A 21,923-nucleotide genomic window follows, 5' to 3' on the forward strand; every position below is an offset into this window, starting at 1 on the left:
CCATTCCGGTTGTCGGATACGGCAATCAAACCCTACCTAAACCTTTCCCTCCTCTTAAACTCAACAATGCTCTATACGCACCTAAATTAATACAAAATCTAATTTCAGTTCGCCGCCTTACGATTGATAATTGGATTTCCATTGAATTTGATCCCTTTGGTTTTCTTGTGAAAGATTTCAAGACCCGAGTTCCTATTCTCCGGTGCAACAGTAGCGGTGATCTATATCATCTGCTTCCGTCCATGCTTTCAAGTCTCACCAATCCATCCGCTTTTGCTGCTATTTCACAAGACCTTTGGCATCGTCGTCTTGGTCATCCGGGACATGATTTACTGAATAAACTGAAAAACTCTACTTCTATTTCTTATGTCAAGAACGATAAAAACATTTGTCAATCATGTGTTTTTGGTAAAAGTACATGTTTACCGTTTTATGATTCTACTTCTTGTACTTATTTCCCCTTTGACGTTGTTCATAGTGATCTATGGACTTCACCCGTGATTAGCACGGGCGGACATAGATATTATATATTGTTTTTGGATGATCATACCAATTTCTTGTGGACCTACCCGATTGCACATAAATCCCAAGTATTCAACACGTTTATTATGTTCTATAAACTAATTGAAACTCAGTTTGAACGCAAAATTAAAACCCTACAATGTGATAATGGAACCGAATACATTAATCACAATTTTAAACAATTTAGTGCTCAAAATGGAATGGTATTCCACCTCTCTTGCCCACACACGTCGTCCCAAAACGGGCAAGGCGGAAAGAAAAATTCGCTCCATAAAGAATCTCATTCGCACCCTCCTCGCTCGTGCCTCCCTCCCTCCCCACCTATGGCACCATGCCCTTGACATGGCTACCTATATCCTTAATATTCTACCAAGTAAACTACAGAAATTTCAAACCCCCACCCGTCTCCTTAATAACCGCTTCCCCGCATACGACCACCTTCGTGTGTTCGGATGTCTATGCTATCCCCTCTTCCCCTCCACTACAATCCACAAATTAGCTAACCGCTCAACTCCGTGTGTTTTCCTTGGATACCCATCCAACCATCGAGGCTATAAATGTCAAAATATTCACACCAATCAAATTATCATATCCCGCCATGTCGTCGTTGATGAAATCATTTTTCCTTTTGCCAATTCTTCTTCACCACTTCCTAAATATGACTTCTTAAATGACCCCATTCATTCCCTTTACTGGCCAAATTTAATGGACCAATCCACACCTTTAAATTCATCTTCCCAACCCACTGTCGAAACCCAACCAACACCTTCCACCACATTTAACCAACACATGGCCCACTCCCACTCCCCTAACACAACCCAGCTTACGGATACACCTCCCCAACCCCACAGCCCACATACTTCGACCCAATCTGCTACTCAACATCATACTTCCACACCCACCACCTCCTCCCCGCCTACATCTGACCCCCCATTCCCTTAGTTAACTCATGTTCCCAATACTTATAGTACACATCCTTCCTCCCTACCTGCCAACTCACACAACATACCACCACCCACTGATGTTCGGGTATTTTGTATATATATTAATGTGTTAATTATGTAGTTTTGTTTAGTATATTATTAGAACTTTGGTACTTCATACATGCTTTTGTATTTCAGGTCATTGATCGTTAAAGATGCTAAATTGGAGACTGGTACGAGCATGGAATGATATATCGGGAATACTGGAGCATAAATTGAAGTCTTAGGAAGTGTTAGAAGGATTCGGGAGGAGTTTGGATGAGAAACCTAAAGCCAATGCTAAAATTGAACAAGATGGGTTCACAAAGAGCGACCAGGAAGTAAAACGAGCATATCCTAGGCTAGAAAATGAGCTACGGGACCCATAATATATGAATTTTGGGTTTCTCGGCGAGAGGAATCAAAAAATGAGGTTATCTACCATCGCGCTACGCGATGGTATGGTCATATGACCATCGTGCTACGCGACGGGCCTAAAAGACGGGAAAAAACAGGTTTGGCCTATATCTTCTATTTTACGAACCCTAATCAGGGAGAACGACTTCCAGCCATTTTGGGACGACAAGGGGCGATTCCGGGAGCCCCGGATCACCTAAACGCGTAAACGAGTAATTTAGTGGTTGTATGCTAGCAGTTGTAATTTAGACCCGGTTCCTCTGCCTTCACACGTCCTAAAAGCTTAAGGTCAGTTAGTTCGTTATTGACTCGCAAGTCGGTTTATGCTAGTCGCTTTCACCTAACTAGCTCTTTCGTTTATTCCGTTTGTGCCGGTTGGTTTCCCCAACCGAACATTTAATTTAATTTTGGACAACCTTTGGTGATAGTCTATTGTATTTTTAAGTTCAAGGAATATATGTTTTTCTTCAACATATATGATATCTATTATCATGTTGTAACTTAGTATTTTGTAGAGTATATTTGTTTCCATCATAATTCATGTTGTAAAGTTTTAAAACTATTTATTGAAACTATGATGAAACTCATTTATATAAATGTTATGTAGGATTCATGAATGACAAAAATATTAAGTCTTCTATTTTATTTGTTTATTTATAAATCACACATATATATATATATATATAATCATAGAAGAACATTGGGGTATGTACTTGAAAGTCAAGTTTTTCTTTTGAAAACCACATATACAGTAGATTTATTTACATACATGTGTTCATGTTTTGAGAAAAACTAGTTAGCTAGTGTTTGTTCTTTTTATCATTCACATAAACATATATGGTTTCAACTTTTTAAAACAAATATGGAAATGTCTCTTTTAAATTTTTAAATACCGTGAACATAAATATAAAAAAAATTGATATTATAGAAACAGTATATTAAGACTTTGAGACCAAATGCGTGTATGCGAGATTTGTGGTATGAACAAACACTCGTTAAGTTTTTGGTTCATTACAAACATGCTAATGCGGGTTGGTTGTTATTTTAAATGAAAGCTTAGCATAAACATATTTTATCAACATAAAGCTAGACTTAGGAAAGTTTAGCTTACTTAGTTCTAGGATTGGGATTTAACGAGAGGCTAGAGTCTTAAGCTTGTTTCTCCACGTGAAACTCGGTTAACTCGGAGGATGCCTTCACCGTTCGGACTCTTGAAATACAAGATATCATGGGTTAGTACAGGGTGTAGACGTGGGTTTGTATGTTAAACGAAGAGAGAGAGAGAATGAGATTATATATAGAGAGAGAGAGTGAGTGTGTACGTGTGCATGTGTTAGTATGTAAAACAATAGAGAGTGAGTATATATGTATACCTAGAGAGCGAAAAGGTGGTGGATGACGATGGTGATTCCGGGGCAGGGGTTCGCGGTGGCCGCGGGGGGGGGGGTGAGGTGGTTATAGATGGCTACGGTTTGACGGTAGTGTATCGCGGGGTTGTTACGGTTTGTCGCGGTAATGTTTCGGTGATGCTACGGCGGTGTCGTTGTGCACGGAGAAGGTGGCGGAGCTGCTGTGGAGTGTTGTGAGTTGTCGACCGTGAACCGGAGAGGGCGTGAGGAGAAGTGGAGGGTGGTGGCTTGTGGTAGTGCTAGAACAGCCGTGAGGGAGGGTGGTAGGAGGTGGAAGGTACGTGAATGTTGGTGGTGGTGGTTTAAAACGGTAAGGGTGGTGGTGTTGAGTGGTGAAGATGGAGGTTAGTGGCTGCTAAGGTGGTGACTTGTGGTTGTGGAAGGTGATTGTAGCACGTAGGTTGGTTCTTGGAGTTGCTGTTGAGAAGAGGAGAGGTTGATTAAGGCATGTTGTGATCTTCAAAATGGATTGAGTTTAGGGTTATTGTTTCTTCACATGGAGACTTGTAAATTTATAGGAAAAGAATCAAGTAAAGTTTTTAGTTTAATTCAAAATAATGATAACCGATCACGTTGGATGAAATGATAAATTTGAAATTTTTATGGGTTTGGTTGAGTAGAGCAGTGAAAGAGACAAGGAAAGTAAGTGAAGATTTTTATTCTATGTGAGATGGTGGATATAATTTGAATACTGAAACAAGCAACTTGGTTGGAGACTTAGAGTGGCTCTAGAAGAAAGAAAGTATGGTGATAATTTGTATGGATAACATCAGGTGTAGTTCTTTGTGTTATTATTATTATTGATTGATTGTTGACATCTCATTTAGTAGGTGGGTGATAGATTTTTTTTTTACTTTATTTTATTTTCCTTTTTTTTTGTTTGAATTTAAATATGCATTATATATGTATATGATCTATTTAGTTGAATTCAGTTGCAGTGTTGATATAATTTGGTCATTGCATAACAATGAATGACAACCAAATTATTTAGGATTTTGTTAAACATATATATTGTTAGTTTAGGATTATGTTAAATGTCAAACGAGCCTACGTGTTAGTATGTTTATATACTAGTGACGACAGTGCGTCATAGGAATTTAAAATAGAACAAATAATAACGCTCTTAATTCGTTTTGTATACGACGCTTGAATATTTTAAAAAAAACGTTTATAAGTTATAATAACGAGTCGTTAAAGTTATCACCAACGTCCGTATCCGGCAGATAACTCCGAAAATTTGAGTAATTTAGTTAAAAGTAAATTATTTATATGCTATATATTGTGCATGTGCGGGCTTATTCTAGTCTCGTCATGATTAAACTTTACAAATTTTAATCATTCGGGAAATAATTTAACGAAAGTATGTTTAAGGAATGTACGGAAGATGACCTGTTTCACGAAGTGTCACACCACGAGCTTGGTATCAACGCTTCACAAGTTATGTTCTCACTTTGGGGTTTACACAAAGCAAGTGTGATAAATCGTTATTCACACTTCATCATAACCACCACACCGCCTACCTTCTCCTCTACGTGGATGACATTCTTCTTGTAACATCCACTGATGGCCTTCGGGAGTATCTCATGGCCGATCTTGCCAAAGAGTTTGCTATGAAAGATCTTGGTCCAGTCAATTATTTCTTGGGTATTCATGTCTCTCGCTCAGGGGACACCATGTTCCTATCTCAACACGCGTATGCTTTCGATATCATTAAACGAGCAGGTATGCAAGCTTGTAAGCCGGTTGATACACCGGTTGATACGAAATCGAAACTTGGATCTCAAGCCGGGGAACCATTTGAAGATCCAACCCTCTATAAAGGTCTTGCAGGGGCACTTCAATACTTAACCTTCACTCGACCCGATATCGCGTACGCTGTACAACAAATTTGCATGCACATGCATGACCCCTCAGATCGATCATTGGGATGCCTTGAAGCGAATTGTTAGATACATTCAAGGCACCGCCGACCACGGACTTACCTTAAGTAAAAGCAGAGATCTCTCCCTTGTTGCTTATACAGATGCTGACTGGGCCGGGTGCCCAGATACCCGGCGTTCTACTTCCGGCTACTGTGTTTATCTTGGTAATAATCCTCTCATGGTCTTCTAAGCGCCAACCAACCGTCTCCCGCTCCAGTGCTGAGGCCGAGTATCGGGGGGTGGCAAACGTAGTTGCTGAAATATGTTGGTTACGTAATCTCCTTCTTGAGCTTCATCGCCTCCTGTCACGTGCTACTCTTGTTTATTGCGACAATGTTAGCGCGATCTATCTTTCTGGTAACCCGGTTCAACATCAACGCACTAAACATATTAAACTCGACATTCACTTTGTTTGCGAGCAGGTCCACCGGGGTTGCGTTTGGATTCTTCATATGCCTACACGCTACCAAATCGCAGACATCTTCATGAAAGGTTTACCTCGGGCTCTCTTTCAAGACTTTCGGTCCAGTCTCAGCATTCGGTCACCTCCTGTTTCGACTGCGGGGGTGTAATAGAATATGTTATGTTTAGAAGACATTTGATTATATATTGTGTTAGTTATAATTTATATTCTTTCCAAAGATAGTCACAATATTGTAAATATATATTTGATGATGAATGAGAAGGAGGCAAGGGGTCTATTGTGATTATTATCTCTTACACCATTAGAATAATTGTAAATATAGATAACATTTTATCATTCAAATTACAATTCTGACCATAATTTTGGTCAGACGGTTCCACTCTCATTCGATTCGTTGTTCTTGTGTTTTAGAAAATCAAATTTAGATATTTTTTAGGCTGTTTTGTTTGATCAATTACGAGTTTGAGGTGTTTACAACAAATTGATTTAATACAATTTTGAGGTTGTAATGCTGGATGAATCATCTTCGAGCCTGTTTTAGAACTTTCAATGTTTGGTTTCAAGAGTGTCGTTATGAACTTATGATATACATGTTTAATGGGTACACTTACAGTATACAAAATGCCAGATAAGTCTTTTAGTTGGGCCACAATTTATGTTTCTTTTCTTCAAATGGGCTGAAACCCAATATGTACATGCAATAAAATGAGACTCATGAAGAAGTCATGATTCGATATTCATGAATAATGAATTTAGATTTGCGGAAGTTATTTGTCTACCAATAAAAGTTTTATAGGTGTCTAAATGTCTAATTGATTAATTTTGATAAGATAATTTTATTTAGCAAAAGTAATATTTCTCTACTAAGTGAAATATAATGACTGTTAGCATTATACACACGATTCGGAATTTCAAATAAAGTAATATATAGAATTTGGAAAATTACAAATAATTTGCAAGATTTAAGTACAAATTTTAATAGTTAAATGTTATGCTATGAGAAATTAATAACGAAGAAACTCGACCGCAGGGGTGGACCTAGCTACTAAGCATGGGTAACATCCGCTACCCCTCAACTTTTCGTCAGCACTGCAAAACTTTTTTATATTTAGTCGGTTTTCGTATTTCGCTACCTCTGAAAAAATATAATGTTACCGATATTTATTTAAATCTCAACCAAATTAAAAGCTAAAACCAATTAAAACCCAACTAAAGTTAAAGTCCAACCAAATTAAGGATCAAACCAAATAAAATCTTTGGTCATTGTTTTCCTTAAGCTTGGACTAGGCTAGACTTTAACAAAAGAAAGTTTTATTCAGCCATTGTCCACCCACGTTGCCTCCACCCCGCATTGCCCTCCTCTAGTCACTGGACCTCCACGCTGTAGCCGAGTCGCCGACGACCGGTGTTCCCTCAGTCCCTCTTCCATGGTTTGACTTCTACGTGTTCAGTTTAGGTATTCTTCTACTTTTATCTAAAATTGTAATTGTTAACTCGTTTCTAAAAGCAAAAAATTCGAGAAATACTAGTGCCGTACCAGTCCCGATACTTCAAAAGGTCAGTACCGGTACCCGATATCATTTGCTCATTCCTACTTATCATGCTTCTTTTAAGCCACCAATGTCATGGAGATTACCCTGACACGTTGCAAGTCACCACAATCATTTAGTGAGAAACTACATGCATTTGTTGTCAAACCAAAAGCCATTTAATGTTATACAGATCAGGCTTGCTGTAAAACAATTATTGATCTTGTTACAGAATTGAAACGGGTGTAATGTTTAATAACTAAAATGCTTTTCTAAGCTAAGCAGGCTTATTGGTGTAAAATACTAAAAGACGGTTTTAGCATGTATTTATGAGATTGTATATCATCTAGTAGAAAAGAATATTAGTGCATCATCGAGCTATTCTAGCAGTTCATGGCATAGTCAATATTTTAAGTTTGAACTGTATATGGTTTTCTTTTAGCTTTTAGTGAAGTTACCAACATATATTAGTCACTTACATTGAAATTAATAGTAATTTTTAGTTAAGGAATTGTGTAAATCCAAAACTAGTCCCGCCTCATCTTAGTGTTGTGTTTAGCTCTTGAACACGGCCCAATTAGCACTCATCAGTCAGTAGGCCTCGCAACTTCTTTTTCTTTTCTCTAAACGAGGGGTGATAATCACCATGTATCTCCTTCGTCTTGGCTTCATGTGAACCTTTTATCATCATTCAATACTTTGTGGCTAATCTTAATATTTGTAACATCACACCTTTCTCTTTCTTCCTAGCCGTCACTCAACTATAATGTTGACCCTCAAAAACCTTGATAAACAATGTTAACCCTCACAACCCTCAGCCTCTAATAACGACCTTATACTGGTTTTAAGTTTTTTTTACCGAGTAAAAATATAATCAATCATCACTAAAAATCTTATACAGAGAAAAGGAATATGATATTGATTAACTTTAGTATCCTATGTTATGTCTTCTATTATTAAAGAATGTGTTTCTTGATCAACATCCACATAGAGAGAATCTAGTTCTTAATGCCGTACCGCAATAACATCCTAACAACTTGTGTTACATGCATTACAACTCGTACAAATGCCCATGAAAAGGAGACATAAGTTGCTAGATATGGTGTAGACAGAAGCCATAAGTTCTAACATATTACTGATGGAAAATTTACTAAAGGATTCAGATGATGCAGTCACACACACTGTAATACTGACGCATTTCATAAATTGCTCCAATGCATTACATCACTAGCCTACACATTAAGGGGGTGTTTGGTAGAGGGATTTGATTGGGGAGAAATGGAATTAGAAATATTTCTTTTGTTTGTTTTCCACTTTTCATTTCTATTTCTCTTTCTATTTCTCTAAAACTAGAGAATTCCATTTCTCTTTAAAACAAAGAGAAATCCATTTCTCAGCAGCCTCCTCATAGCATGTCACCACCTCGTCTCCGGCCACCACCTCGTCTCCAAGTCTGCAACCGCCACCTCGTCTCCAAGTCTGCAACCGCCACCTCGTCTCCAAGTCTGCAACCACCACCCCGTCTCCGCCGTTCGCAGTGGTGAACACAGAGATGGTAACCGGTTGTAGGTTGCAGGTGGTACGGGTGAACGGATATTAGGGTTTCAAGTGGTGGTTCGTGGTAGGTTAGGGTTTTCAGATGGTCGGGTGATTGTGGTCGCAGGTGGGTGACAGTGGTGGTGGAAATCGGCGGTGGTCGCAGGTGGCTTCTGAGTATCATCATCATCATCGCCACCACAACCACCACCACAAAATCTCCAAAGAGGCAGTGATGACAGATCTGAGCCTCCTTTTTCTATATCTTATGTTCCAAAAATTTGAATCTTTTTAATTTCTTGTGTACTGTGGTTGAAGAAGGGGATTTGGTGGCGGCAGCCAGTGGTGGTGGGCTGTGGTTGAAGAAAGGGCTGTGGTGGTGGTGCTGGTGGTGTGGGGCTGTGGTGGTGGGGCTGTGGTGGTGGTGCTGGTGGTGGTGGGGCTGCGGTGGTGAGTGGTGTCAGGTTGGGTGGAGGTGGGGTTGGGTATGGTAGAGTTCTCTGTTTATTTTCTCGTGTACCAAACAAGAGAAATGATTCTCATTCTCCATACTAATTCTCTTTCTCTACAATTCCATTTCCATTTCTATTTTCTCTCCTTTTCCATTCTCTGTACCAAACACCCCCTAATAAGATTGTAGCTATTTCACCCCAATCTAACTATGTATTTACAACTTGTACCTTCTTTTTTATTTATTGCATATTGAAGTACATGTCCTGTATGCAACATCACTTTTGATCCTTTATCTACTTAATTCTTGAAAATATTAACATTTCAAAGTGGTGTAAACTATATGACCTTCAAGCTTAAGTTTGCCTTGCGGCTTGGGTGAATTTTTAACTAGGCTCTCATTTGACTTGTTTTTATTAATTATTTTTATATATTTTTAATTTATATAGAATTCTTAAGATATTATTTTTTTTATAAATGTTATAGTATTTGTTATTATATATTGTATTAATTAAAACTTGTTGTATTCGTATAAACAATATTCATGAGTTTAGTTAAATACACAAAAGCTATGACATTACTCATTTATTAAATTTAATGATGAAAACCTTTTTATAAAAAAATCGCCAGACTAGGAATAACAGTAAAAGGAAAATGGGAAGATAAAATACTAAAAAAAAATGCTGACAAGTGACAACCATGGTTAAAAATAAGGGAGACGTAACTACTACTTAAAACAAATAAAAACTATGTGTTGTTGAGTAGGTTAGTAATTAGTTAATCAAAAAGTGATGTTACATTCCTTCTACATAGATAGTGGAACATTAAGTAGCTAATCTATATTATTTAATAAATAAACCTTTTCTTATGCCACGTGTCATGCTGTTAGCCTCTTCTTGCTCTCAATATCCCGCCTCCCACCAAGATCCTTTTACCCGACCAGATCCGAAAAATTAAATTCATCATGCTACCTAAGCTTTCATTCCCCAAATTCATAATCACCGGCGACCAGTCCAAAACTTCCAATTTCATCTTCATCGCCGTCAAACTATGTGTTCCCCCCGTCGGTGACGTTGTATGTTACTAATGGCGTTCTTCGATTCTTATCATATCAGAAACCCTCTCTCAATCCATCTCCAGGTCATCCTCATCCGATTTTGAGGTGATTTACGGTAAGATTCATCTGAAATTTATATCTTTCATTCATTTCTTATTCATCGCTTTCTTTTCGTCAACATTCCTCTGATTCTACTCTGCTGATTGTGATATTGTTAGGGTTTCTGGGTTTTATTCATTTACGATGATATTGATTATAGCATACACAATAGTGCTTTGAATCATAACAAAATTTAATTCTTTGAACAACAACCTTTTATTTTCCTCCCCTTTTGCCTCTAATAATCAAAAATTTTTATTGTTATGTAGAAACTATATATTGTAATCAAACTAATCGAATATGTTTTTTTTAATTAGTTGTTCAAAAAAAATTATTAATTACTTTGATTACAATATATACTTTATACATAATAAAATTTTGAGTATCACAGTCTACTTTCAAATTTTTGTTGTGTTCCTAACCTCTATTCTTGATTACTATATATTTGTACTAATAATACTACATTCATATACTGTTATACACTTTTGATACTAAAGTATATAATATTAATACATTAAACACGGAATTAATACATATATTTGAGTGATACTATTGCAGGGGTTCTTTTAAATAAATTTAGGACTTAGGATTCAAGGAATTAGATAAGGTAGTCTCCAAAATTCTTGATTTGAGTGCTACATGTATAATGGAACAATTAAAGCTTAGGCTGAGGGGTGTGGGGGAGGGGGCGCGAGTGCGGGCTCCAGCCAATAATATTGTGACGTGTGGCAGAGAGTGAAACTTGATAAGATGGGTGTTGGTTGTGGTGCTCGCGCCCCTGGCCCTGGTGTGGAGGGGCGCGAGAGGGGGCGCGAGCGGTTTATTTTTTTATTTTTTTATAAATGTATTAAAAAAACGTATTATTAAAAAAACAAGAAAGTATTTAAAAAAACACACATTTTTTTGAAAATTCATAATAAAAAAAAACATACTAAAAATTAAACAAACAATAATATTTAATAATAAAACTAATCTAATACAAGATCATCTGGTCGCCTCGCCCACAAATGTTCAACCAACTCATGTCGAAGCTCCCCGTGTATCTCACGGCTCTTGATATTTGCTATGTTATGAAGTTTTTGTTGATCACTGATTGTGGACGGTTGTGGCGGAATGTCACCTTGGTAGTTTTGGCATATAGCTTTGCCCTCGTCTTCTAACGTCATGTTGTGTAGGATAAGACACGTGTAGACGACGTCCATTATCCTCTCCCGAGTCTAATAACGTATCGGGTTCGCCAGAACATAATATTGTTTTTTTATAGCTCCAAAAGCTCTTTCAATATCTTTTCTAGCAGACTCTTGCTTCTTCGTAAAATACTTCCGTTTGTCGGCGATTGGATCTGTAAAAGCTTGAACTAACACAGCCCATTCGTTGTAAATACCATCGACCAGATAGTACCCGTACTTGAAGAGTTCTCCATTTGCAACAAAAGATTGAGGTGGTTCAACCCCGTCGATAAGGTCGTTGATCAAATGTGACTGATCGATAACATTAAGGTCGTTATTTGACCCAGCAACACCAAAAAAAGCATGCCAAAACCAAAGATCATGTGACACCGCCGCCTCAAGTATGAGGGTTGGCCCTTCATGATCACCACGGTGGAACTGACCTCGCCAGGCCGTTGGACACATAGCCCATCCAACATGCGTACAATCGATGCTACCTAGCATCCCAGGAAAACCATGTTTTTCTGCGTGCACCTCATATATGCGTTGGATGTCATACGTTGTAGGTTTACGCAGATATCTCCGAGCGTAAGTCGATATGACTCCTACGTACAATATATATTACAAAATGTAATAAATATTTAATAAAAAGTAAAATTAATGTTTTTTACCTTGGCAGAAAAAATGAAGGGATTCACGTGCAACCCTTTTCGACATCTGTAAATACTCATCCAAAGCGTCCGACGAGATGCCGTACGCTAATTGACGGATAGCAGCCGTGCATTTTTGAAGAGGGGTAAAACCGGGAAGACCCCTAGCATCCTCCCTTTGTTGAAAAAAGGGATACCGTGCCTCTAAATCACTCGCTATACGCGTGAACAATTGCCTGCTCATTCGAAAACGAGTTCGAAAATCCGACTCCGCGTATACCGGTTGAGGGCTAAAATAATGCCTCATCAAAGTATCGTTAGCACCCGATCGATCACGATCACGAGGTGGTGCTCTAACCCTCGGGAGTCGGGGTTGATGGGCTTGATTTTGCAAGAGATTGACCACGGTTGCGGTCAAAACTCCCCCTACATGAAGAAGCAAATCATCCTCTTCGGAGGAGTCGGAATCAGACGAGTACGACGACATTATTTTTTAAAAAAAAATTGGGACGATGGGTTGTTTTTGGATTTTTTTTTGAAGTTGTGGTAATTGATTTATATGAAATGGGTTATATATAGGAAAAAAATTTTGGGTTTTATAAAGGAGTTTGGGATATTATATATGAGTTTGGAGATTGAAGTTGTGTTTGATATGATTAAAATGGGTTGATTTAGGGGTATTATATAGGATTTTGTAAAGGTTTTTTTAAAAAAATACCCGAGCTCAACGGCTCTTTTGGGTGGGCCCACCAGCTTTTCCTCTCTCTTCTCCCGCGATCACCCTTGCGCCCGCCTGGAAATCCGCGCTCGCGCCCCTCTCGCGCCTCGGTGGTGTGGTGCTCGCGCCCCGGGGCGCGAGCAGATGGCCTCACGCGCCCTTTCTCGCGCTCCACACCCCTCAGCCTTATGGTCATTCATTAAAAATTGATTTGAACTTGAATATGGATATAGAAAATGATGATCAACAAAGCAACTTGAATGACAACATGAGTTTCTAAATATTAATTTGGTTTAAAATGATGATATGTTTCATAGAGATTTGAGCAATAATGTCATTGGAGGTTGCATTCCAATATCTTTCCCTGTTATCATCACAAATATATAAGATTTTAGAATTGTGTTGTCTTGCAGATAATAACTATACTAAAAGCTTACTCATACTTTATCATTTTTAACACAATTATTTGCCTTGCAAGTTTTATCCATTATTCATTTGCTTAGATTGTTTCCTGAGGATGCTAAACGGGTTGTCTTGTGGGTTGGCGCATAAAACTCAAAGGCGAACTCGTATAAGATTCCTGTTGTAAATTTTCACCCTTACTATGTCGGGCCATTCACTTATTATCAATTCAATTGTGGTACTATTTAAAACTGGTCAAATTAAAAAAGTTAGTTAAAAGGGTTAGATCAGTTTGCAGTTTGAAACTCACACAAGTTTTGTTTATAGATTTTAGATTATTTATTGCAATCCAAGCAATTTTCAAAGATATATATTCTTTTTAAATTTTAATTTTTAAATTACAGAGATATTTCCTGTAACAGTTTGAGTGGAGAATGACCTTCCTCAATCCTCTATAGTGATTGATTCCTGTAACAGCTTAACTACCTTGTGAATAATCATCTTATTAACAATAATCATTCATGATATTTGTAGAGATTAGTGACATTTAAATGCGTCAAATTAACTTCAGGTCAAACAAACAACTTTTTGCACGGGTCAGGCTGACTTTGCTCAAAATGTTTTTTTGTCAGCAACATTATAAATAATTTGTATGTCAAATATGTGACCTGCACGTTCTTTATTGTATACGTCATCGAGTTATGCTTATGCTTAAAGAAGGGTACATAAGTAATCTTCAGTTTTGTTACATCTGGTTTGAAAATGATTTATTAGATCCTTAAAAAATGAGTATTTGATTTAAGCATCGAATTCTGATACAACCTCATATGATTAAATGTTGTCATATCAAACTGATCGGAAATAGGTTTTAATCTTCATTAGTCCTATCGCATCCTCATAAGTTGTGTTAAAGCATTACGCTCATTGCCTTTATGCTCTAACTTTGTGAATGTTTCTGAACAATCAATGTCCAACTAATAATTTTAAAATACGATACCATGAGAGACATATAGGAGATTTTGCAATGGTGGGTTTGTACACCTGCCATAAAATGGTGAAGTGTAATAAGTGTGTCAACTTTAAATGTAAGACAGATAAACGTGTTATACTAATTTGAAATTTTGGGTTTTATGATAATTTTAATGATTATATTAATTATTATACCTGCTATAAATTGGTCAAGTATAGATGGAGGAATCATCACAAGAACTATATATGCAGACGCAGGTATGGCACGTCAATAACTATTTTTTTAATGAATTTTAGATTGTTGCATTGGTGATTCATGATTTTGCATCAATATGATTTATGGTATGCTTGTAGACTATTTGATGCTTGAGCTTCATATAAACCAAGATGCCTGTTAGAACTACAATTTCATGTTCCTCATTCTATTAATCATGGTATTTCCTTTTTGTTTGATTAATCTTGGGAGTTGAGAGTTGGGACGTGTTATTTTTCTATAACTTTACTGAGTAGAATTACCTCTAATATAAGATATACATAGTAAAGTTACAAATAAGAAATCTAATGTTAGTATACAACAAATCTTTAGAGATTTATATTTGTTTATAGGTTTGTGGATTATAGATGTATTTATTTTTGCCCTTATTTAATGTAATGCGTGATTTCTTTATTATTTTTTATAAAATTATTATTTATATAATTTAAATGATTCAACCCGTGTAGTACACGGGTAACTAACCTAGTGCTAATATAAACAAAACAAATGTTATGGAACGGGTTGGTTAGCCAAAATGTTAAAAAATAATAATAATGCTTTTTAATATATAATAATAATAATAATAAAATGATTGGCAGAAACGGGGGGCGGACCCGACCTTTGTAAGCCCTCTTAGCCATTACTAGACAGAGAGAGAAACCATGGGTGTGTTATGGTATTTAAGATCGAAGGTTAGGTAAGGTGACAGAGACTAGGGAGTGGCTCTAGGGATGAGTGTTTTCGATACGGGTACCAATTGGTACTGGTACCGAATCGGTACCAAGTTTTGAGTTTTTGGTATTGGTACGATACTGGCGCCGGTACGGTTCGGTACGGTACTGGTATTTCCCGAAGTTTCACGAAATACCGGTACCGAACCGAACATTTCGGTACCGGTACCGGTACAAACAATTTCCCAATTTCGGGATCGGGATTTTCGGGATCGGTACCGGTCGGTACCGGTACCATCCCAATCTCATCCCTAAGTGGCGCCCCCCACCCTACCACCACACTTGGTCTTATAAACAGACAACTTTCTATAAAGAATTTGTTGCAATGAAATTAGCTTGAAATCCAACTTTACGAAAACATGAAAATGTTTAGAATTTTTCTTTTTACAAGCGTATACGCGTAATACCACTTAGATTGTGTACATTGTTGCCATAAAGGGGCGCCAATTGACCGCCAAGTCAACAAAGAAGGGCGTCAAAACCGCTACTCCGCCGTCCGGGGTGGAGTGGCAAGCCTTCTCCCGCCATTGCTTTAACGAGTGCGTAGGGGAGAAAAGGCAGCAACTTGAAGTGGGGGACTTTAACCAATCCAAGTTAAATCACTACACCATTGTTAAAGAGCGTATTAACAAACACCATACTGCCTACATGACACTTTAAAATATCATTTTTATTTAAATCACTATACATAGTGTTATAAAAGCATATTCATTGAATCATTTTAGCCTATAAAAGCATTATGAATTATTTACTCATAAATATTTAACATGCATTAATTATGTATTCAAAGAAATCGACTTTTTGCATTTATAAGTTTATCATACTTCAATAGTTCAATCCATAAGTCCCTAATCACATCAAAGCAGCCAGGATCAGGAACAGCTAGCATCATTATACTATTAAAGCAACAAAATAAAACATTCTTATTAAATAAAAAATAGTATCCTGTACAACATACTTACATTATATAATCAAATGACCATGTTAATGTACATTTATTTTGGCATATGCACAAAATTGTGTTTAGAATGGTTTAGCATTTTAGGTTGTTTAAACTAATCTAAACAAATTTAAATATAGTTTTCTTATTATTTGTGAAAATATTCATTCTAGAATTCTTATTTAATGAAGTGCCAAAAACTCATTGATGTTGTGTTGAAAAAAAAAGAAAAAAAAAACATGTTTTCATACTGACTACGCCTACTTTTTGAAAAACGGTAGAGGTTAGAAATTATCTACTACTTATTCGGAGGTCAATGGTGTAAACAAAGTTTTAATCGTTCAAATGACTCTCTTTTTTAAATTCTCATGTCGTTAAACAAGGCGCTTTTTATTCGTTCTACTTGCTGCTATATTCGGACCAATAACGATTATATGAAAATGATGTTCTTAACCGCTAAACAATTTATTTTACAACATTTGAATTATAATTATAATTACAAAAACATATAGATAAGTTTTATAAAACAACACATTTGGTCGTGCTTATCTTCCCACATACACATAAGACATTGCATACATGGATGGTTAACTTTATTCGCCATTTATTAAAGAAAAAAATAATCCAATAAGCTGTACTAGTTTTGTTATTTTGTTAAACTATTAGCATTTTATTTAATTAGTTAATAACATCGTTTTCATCTACCACATAAACTTTGGCCTGGTTTGATAAGATCTAGCAAGTTATCATACAAAACTTTGTGATAATAACTTTTCTCTAAAAAAAAACCCCCACCAAACTACTGCAATAGTGGAGCCCTTTATTGGCTGACACCTAAGAAATAAAAACATACATTAGAAAGGTCCATGCCCACTTTCTAACGACCGGTATGTGACACATTTACAAATAAGTGTACGCAACAATATGTTGTTAAATATGTTTTTAATTCCACAATAATTTTTATTTTACACGTAAAATACAATTACAAAGTTATTATTAAATAATATATATTTTGTAAAATGTTAGGAGATGACAATTGACAAACATTTAATCATGTATGGGTTGTTTTGATTTTACCAAATTTACTGTCACACATGTTATGAAAACTGAAAAGGGCCAAATGTTCTAAAAATCGGTAAATACCAGCCGATTAAACCGATTGAACCAGATTCCAGGTAAGGGCAATTTTGAGCTCGATTTTTTTGAGCATACAATATGTTTGCTGAATCGTTGGTTTTCCCTTAAACACTGGTTTAAACCATCAATCCGGTTTAAGCCCAAGACTTTTCTATTAAATAAACAATGGCTCATTTTTACTTTTAGTATGCGATTACAATTTTAGCCTAGCTAAATCGCAAAGACTGAAAGATTCTAAATTAATATATTAGTAAACTAGCGGACTATTTTTATTATTAAATAATGTACTTTTGGATTATTAAGTGCTTTTGGATTGTTTTTTTTAAGGATTATTGAGTGCTTTTGATTATTATTATTTTTATTATGAAGTAATGTACTTTTGAATTATTTTTGAGTTGAAATTGTTTTTTTATGAAATTATTGGGTTAATCAGTTAACCCGGTTGAACCCCCGGATTCAACCGGTTACGCTACTTCCAAGCCCAAACCAGTTCGATGTAAAAACCGGTTTTTAACAATGCTTAAAACTTGTTCGAACCGGCCGGTTGAATCGATAAAGCTGGATCTCGTATATGGGCTCGGTATACTAAAACTTTAAACCGGCCGGTTTTCTTCAATTACGGGTTTAAACCATTAAACTTGTTTTTAGCCCAAAAGATTTTTTACAATTAATCGTCCGCATTTTTTGAAAAAAAAAATATATATATTAACTAAGCGATTATAATTGGAGCGATTAAATGCGATTTCTCTTCCTATCTTTCTGAGGTAACTGAATTAAAATTTGAAAGACAAAAACAAGTCAATTTAAAAAGAGCTATGGCCTATTGAAGCTTCAATCTCAAATCCATTCTCTTGCCTAGTGGAGAGCCCAAATGGTATTGCAACTTGTTCCAATATTTGAAGTTGCATTTTGGCATTCAACCATTTAATTGGGAATAACTCAGTGTAAATCGAGTGTTTTAAATATTTTTTGATTATGATTTAACTTTTGGATTTTTTTTATTTTTTATAAAATCATTTGACTTTTGAGTTATTTTTTGTGTTGAATTTGCATTTATATAAAATCACAAGGCAACTATTTATCCTAGTTGAAACTTTATCTTTCACTACAATTCAATTAAACCGGTTGTATATATTTTAGCCAAACCTGTACGAGTAAAGATCGGTTTTTAAAATATTGATATTAAAACTTTGAAAAAGGCCTTTGTTAAACACACATGTACAAAGTTGTTAAATCAAACAACAAGCAATGTATACGTGAACACATATGGTCCCAACCTTCTAGGTTCCAAGTACCAGCTTTTACACGTTGACCCCACAATCAAACGCCACGTTTATTCCTGTTCTTAGGTGCAATTACACAACTAACCCAAATATCAAATAATTAATTATAATCATAATTAAACCTATAATACATTTATCAAATTAATTTTAAAAATTTATTGCCAAGCAGACACAATGGTGAGAGTCCTTCCCAACCACCCAAATCCAACCCCACCCGAATCCTCTTTCACACTAAAACTCGAGTTGCCACGTGTCCCCGAGTTCACCTTTGACTTCAACGAGTCAACCGTAACTTGACTCACCGGTTTTTGATCAAACCCAGCCATCCTTAACCGGGCCCGCCATTTGCCAAACACCTCGCATCTTTCAACACGGTCCCTACCTTCACACGCAACCGAGTTCACTATTCTCCGACTCAGTCCTTCCTCTACCTTAACTCGCTCCGGGTTGTCCTTCGGGATCATCGCCTCGAACGAGTCCACAAACGTCGTGTAATAACTACACACCTCGTTCACACGCGCAGTGAATGAGGCGGTATTCGTGTTCAAATCCTGCTCTGCCACAGTCACAACAGACGGTGTCAAAGCCTTCACGCGACGGAGAATCTCGTCTCTGAGATTCTCCGTGCTAACGCTTTCGTCAGGGAATTTATTCAACTTGAACGCGAAATTCACCGCCAAAACATCTCCGTCCGCAACCGCTAATCCTTGTTTACTAATACTCGATAACTTAAAATCCAAAACATTATAATAAAAAGCAACCCCTAATTTGTTGGAAAGCAATTTGAGTCCATCACCAACAAGCGTCAACCTTTCCACGCCTCCGTTACCGAAATCCTTAAACGTCGTGAGCTTTATTGAAACAGGTATCCAATTATCAGTCCTACGCGCAGCTGCAATCGCGTGAATCAAGTACACGTATTGTAACCCGTGCCCTATGTCAAAATCCACCACATGAATATTTCTCTCAGGTAGACCCGAACACGATACCGTTTGCAGGATAACATTATTAGCCGCAACAAACGCTAGCTTAAAACACTGGGACTTATCGTACAACATTTGAGTCGACATAATGTGCTCCTTTTGAAACAACTCCGTCGCGTTGGACGGTTGTTGTCCAACGCGCACACGTGCCCGTAAAGCTGACGCTACATAAAATCCAACTCGTTGCTCAGGACTCCCACGCGCGCTGGAACATTGTTCCACGCGCGTGAGTAGCTCCACCGCATGTTCCAGCTTCCCGTCCGTTATCGCCTCGGCCGCGTCTGATATTAACTGCTTTAGCGAAATCGTTGCCGAAGATGATGCGCAGGAAGACGAAGACGACGTAGTTGGAGACGGTGATATTTTTTTAACCTGAACCGGGTTCAGTAGCTTCCGAACCGTTTCCGACATGTCGTTATCTGTCACAACTGAACCGACGTCGTCTTCATCGTCAAACAAAAGCTCTTTTTCAATTTGCTGTAACCGACTCAACGTGTCTGGCCGGAGTTGTTGAGAACCCGAAGACGATGAAGATAAATTAGGAACTGAAGAAACATCTAGCGTCTGTTGATTATTATAATTACAAACCCTGGGCTTCACGTTTCTCAAATAAACCGGCGGTTGCTGCCGGAACTGGTTTTGCTTTTGGAATTCAGCCAACGATCGTTTTCCGGAGATAATATTATTCATCGGAGACCTGTATAAATCTGGGTAGCGGCCGGGAAAACCAGACGACATTGTCGCCGGAGTTAATACGAATGAAACAAAAGCAAAAGGGGTTTTGTGATTGTGAATATGATCGGAAAGCAAGAATTGGATGGATTCTTGTTTTTATAACATAATAATAATAATAATAATAATAATAATATCAATATGGTGTTCCAAGTGGCTTATAAAAAGCTTCCTTTTATTGACTGGAGCCACGTATAACAATAATAATAATTTATATATTCTATACTATATGGTTTTGTTATTTAATTGGAAATTTAATACGGAGAGGTAATGTTGGATGGACAATAATAGCTACGGTTAAAAAGTTATGATTTATTGTTTTGCAATAACTAATATATAAATTGTTTGGTTGGGTTTGATATGGTTGGCATAAAATAGGATTCAATATAGTGGAATACTAAATACAAACACCAATATTTGTACATGTTAGTTAAATTAATTGTGTGTTTCTAGGTTGTAGATATTGTATTTTCTTGGCAAGTTTTTGAATCATGCAATGGTGTTGTTATCAGAAAATATTTTGTTTATAAACTAAATTAAGTGTCAGATAAGACAGAAAATTACTTATATAAGAACTTGAGATTCTTTTGTGAGAAATTTAAAGTGAGAAATTCGATTAAGAAAATAATTTATTTGATACCTTTTTATTATATGCGGCTGAATCATCGTAACGCTTAAGTTGGTTGTTAACATATGGCTGCAACAGTTATAACAGTTACATCAGCTAATGAATGAACCATCAAAATGTTTAATATAACTTTGGATACAAAACTACGATAATCTAAAAATGTAACACTTGTATATGTGATTGTTAGATAAGCGGAAAGAGATAACATGACCGTTATATGGTTACACTACTTTACATATTACATAACATGACTGTTTCTTGATATTTTCATTATTTTCTAATTAAATCCAGTTACTTATTGAACTTTTCTCATATTGTATGAGCTAAGTTGTTCTGCGTGTCTTTAAAATTCTTAATTTGACTTGAAATTTGGTTTAGATATTATTTTATGTACCTTCTTCTTTTCACTTTTGATTAAATATGCTCTGCTTTTAACTATAGATTATATTCCAACTTGTGGTGTAGTTTAGGAAAAGACGACCGTTTCAAAGAGAATTCATGGTCGTAAACTCTTTCTTAAAGCATTTTTGTGAATAAAGTAAGTATTTTGCAAGCTTGTTTGTAAAACAATATAGAAATGAGAGGCAAATGCATGGTATTTTACTCCTCTCTAATTAAACTAATTTCATAGTCCTCCAACGACCGGTGGCGGAACCAGGATTATTTAGCTGGGGGGTCGTAACTTTATTGTTTTGGATTCGTAATTCGTTACCATATACCGGTTACTTTTTTGTTACTATAAGTTGGTACAACACCCTTCAACGTCTTATATCTTGAATCCAATGTAAAATAATGCTTAAGTCTTGACATTTACAAAAACATCAACTTGTTTAAATTTTATGAAAAATTTGATAATTTAATTGACAAGGGCTTTTCGTATCGTCTCCTTATTTTCTCTCCAATGTTTATCGGATGATTAACATGATGTTTACGCAAGTCAGCTCACCAACAATTTCATCTTCTAGTGATTAATCAACTTCTACTTGATTTTTATTAAAATT

At 36.5% G+C, this 21,923-nt stretch overlaps 1 pseudogene; it reads right to left on the bottom strand.

Moving 5' to 3' along the window:
- Positions 1-18,688: 18,688 nt before the first annotated feature.
- Positions 18,689-20,300, bottom strand: LOC143616463 (scarecrow-like protein 8 pseudogene; annotated as a pseudogene).
- Between the last annotated feature and the right edge of the window lie 1,623 nt (positions 20,301-21,923).

Source organism: Bidens hawaiensis, unplaced genomic scaffold (genome assembly GCF_021521415.1).
Source record: "Bidens hawaiensis isolate Kalapana, Puna unplaced genomic scaffold, B.hawaiensis_p1.1 tig00047501_1, whole genome shotgun sequence".
In the NCBI taxonomy this organism is placed as follows: domain Eukaryota; kingdom Viridiplantae; phylum Streptophyta; class Magnoliopsida; order Asterales; family Asteraceae; genus Bidens; species Bidens hawaiensis.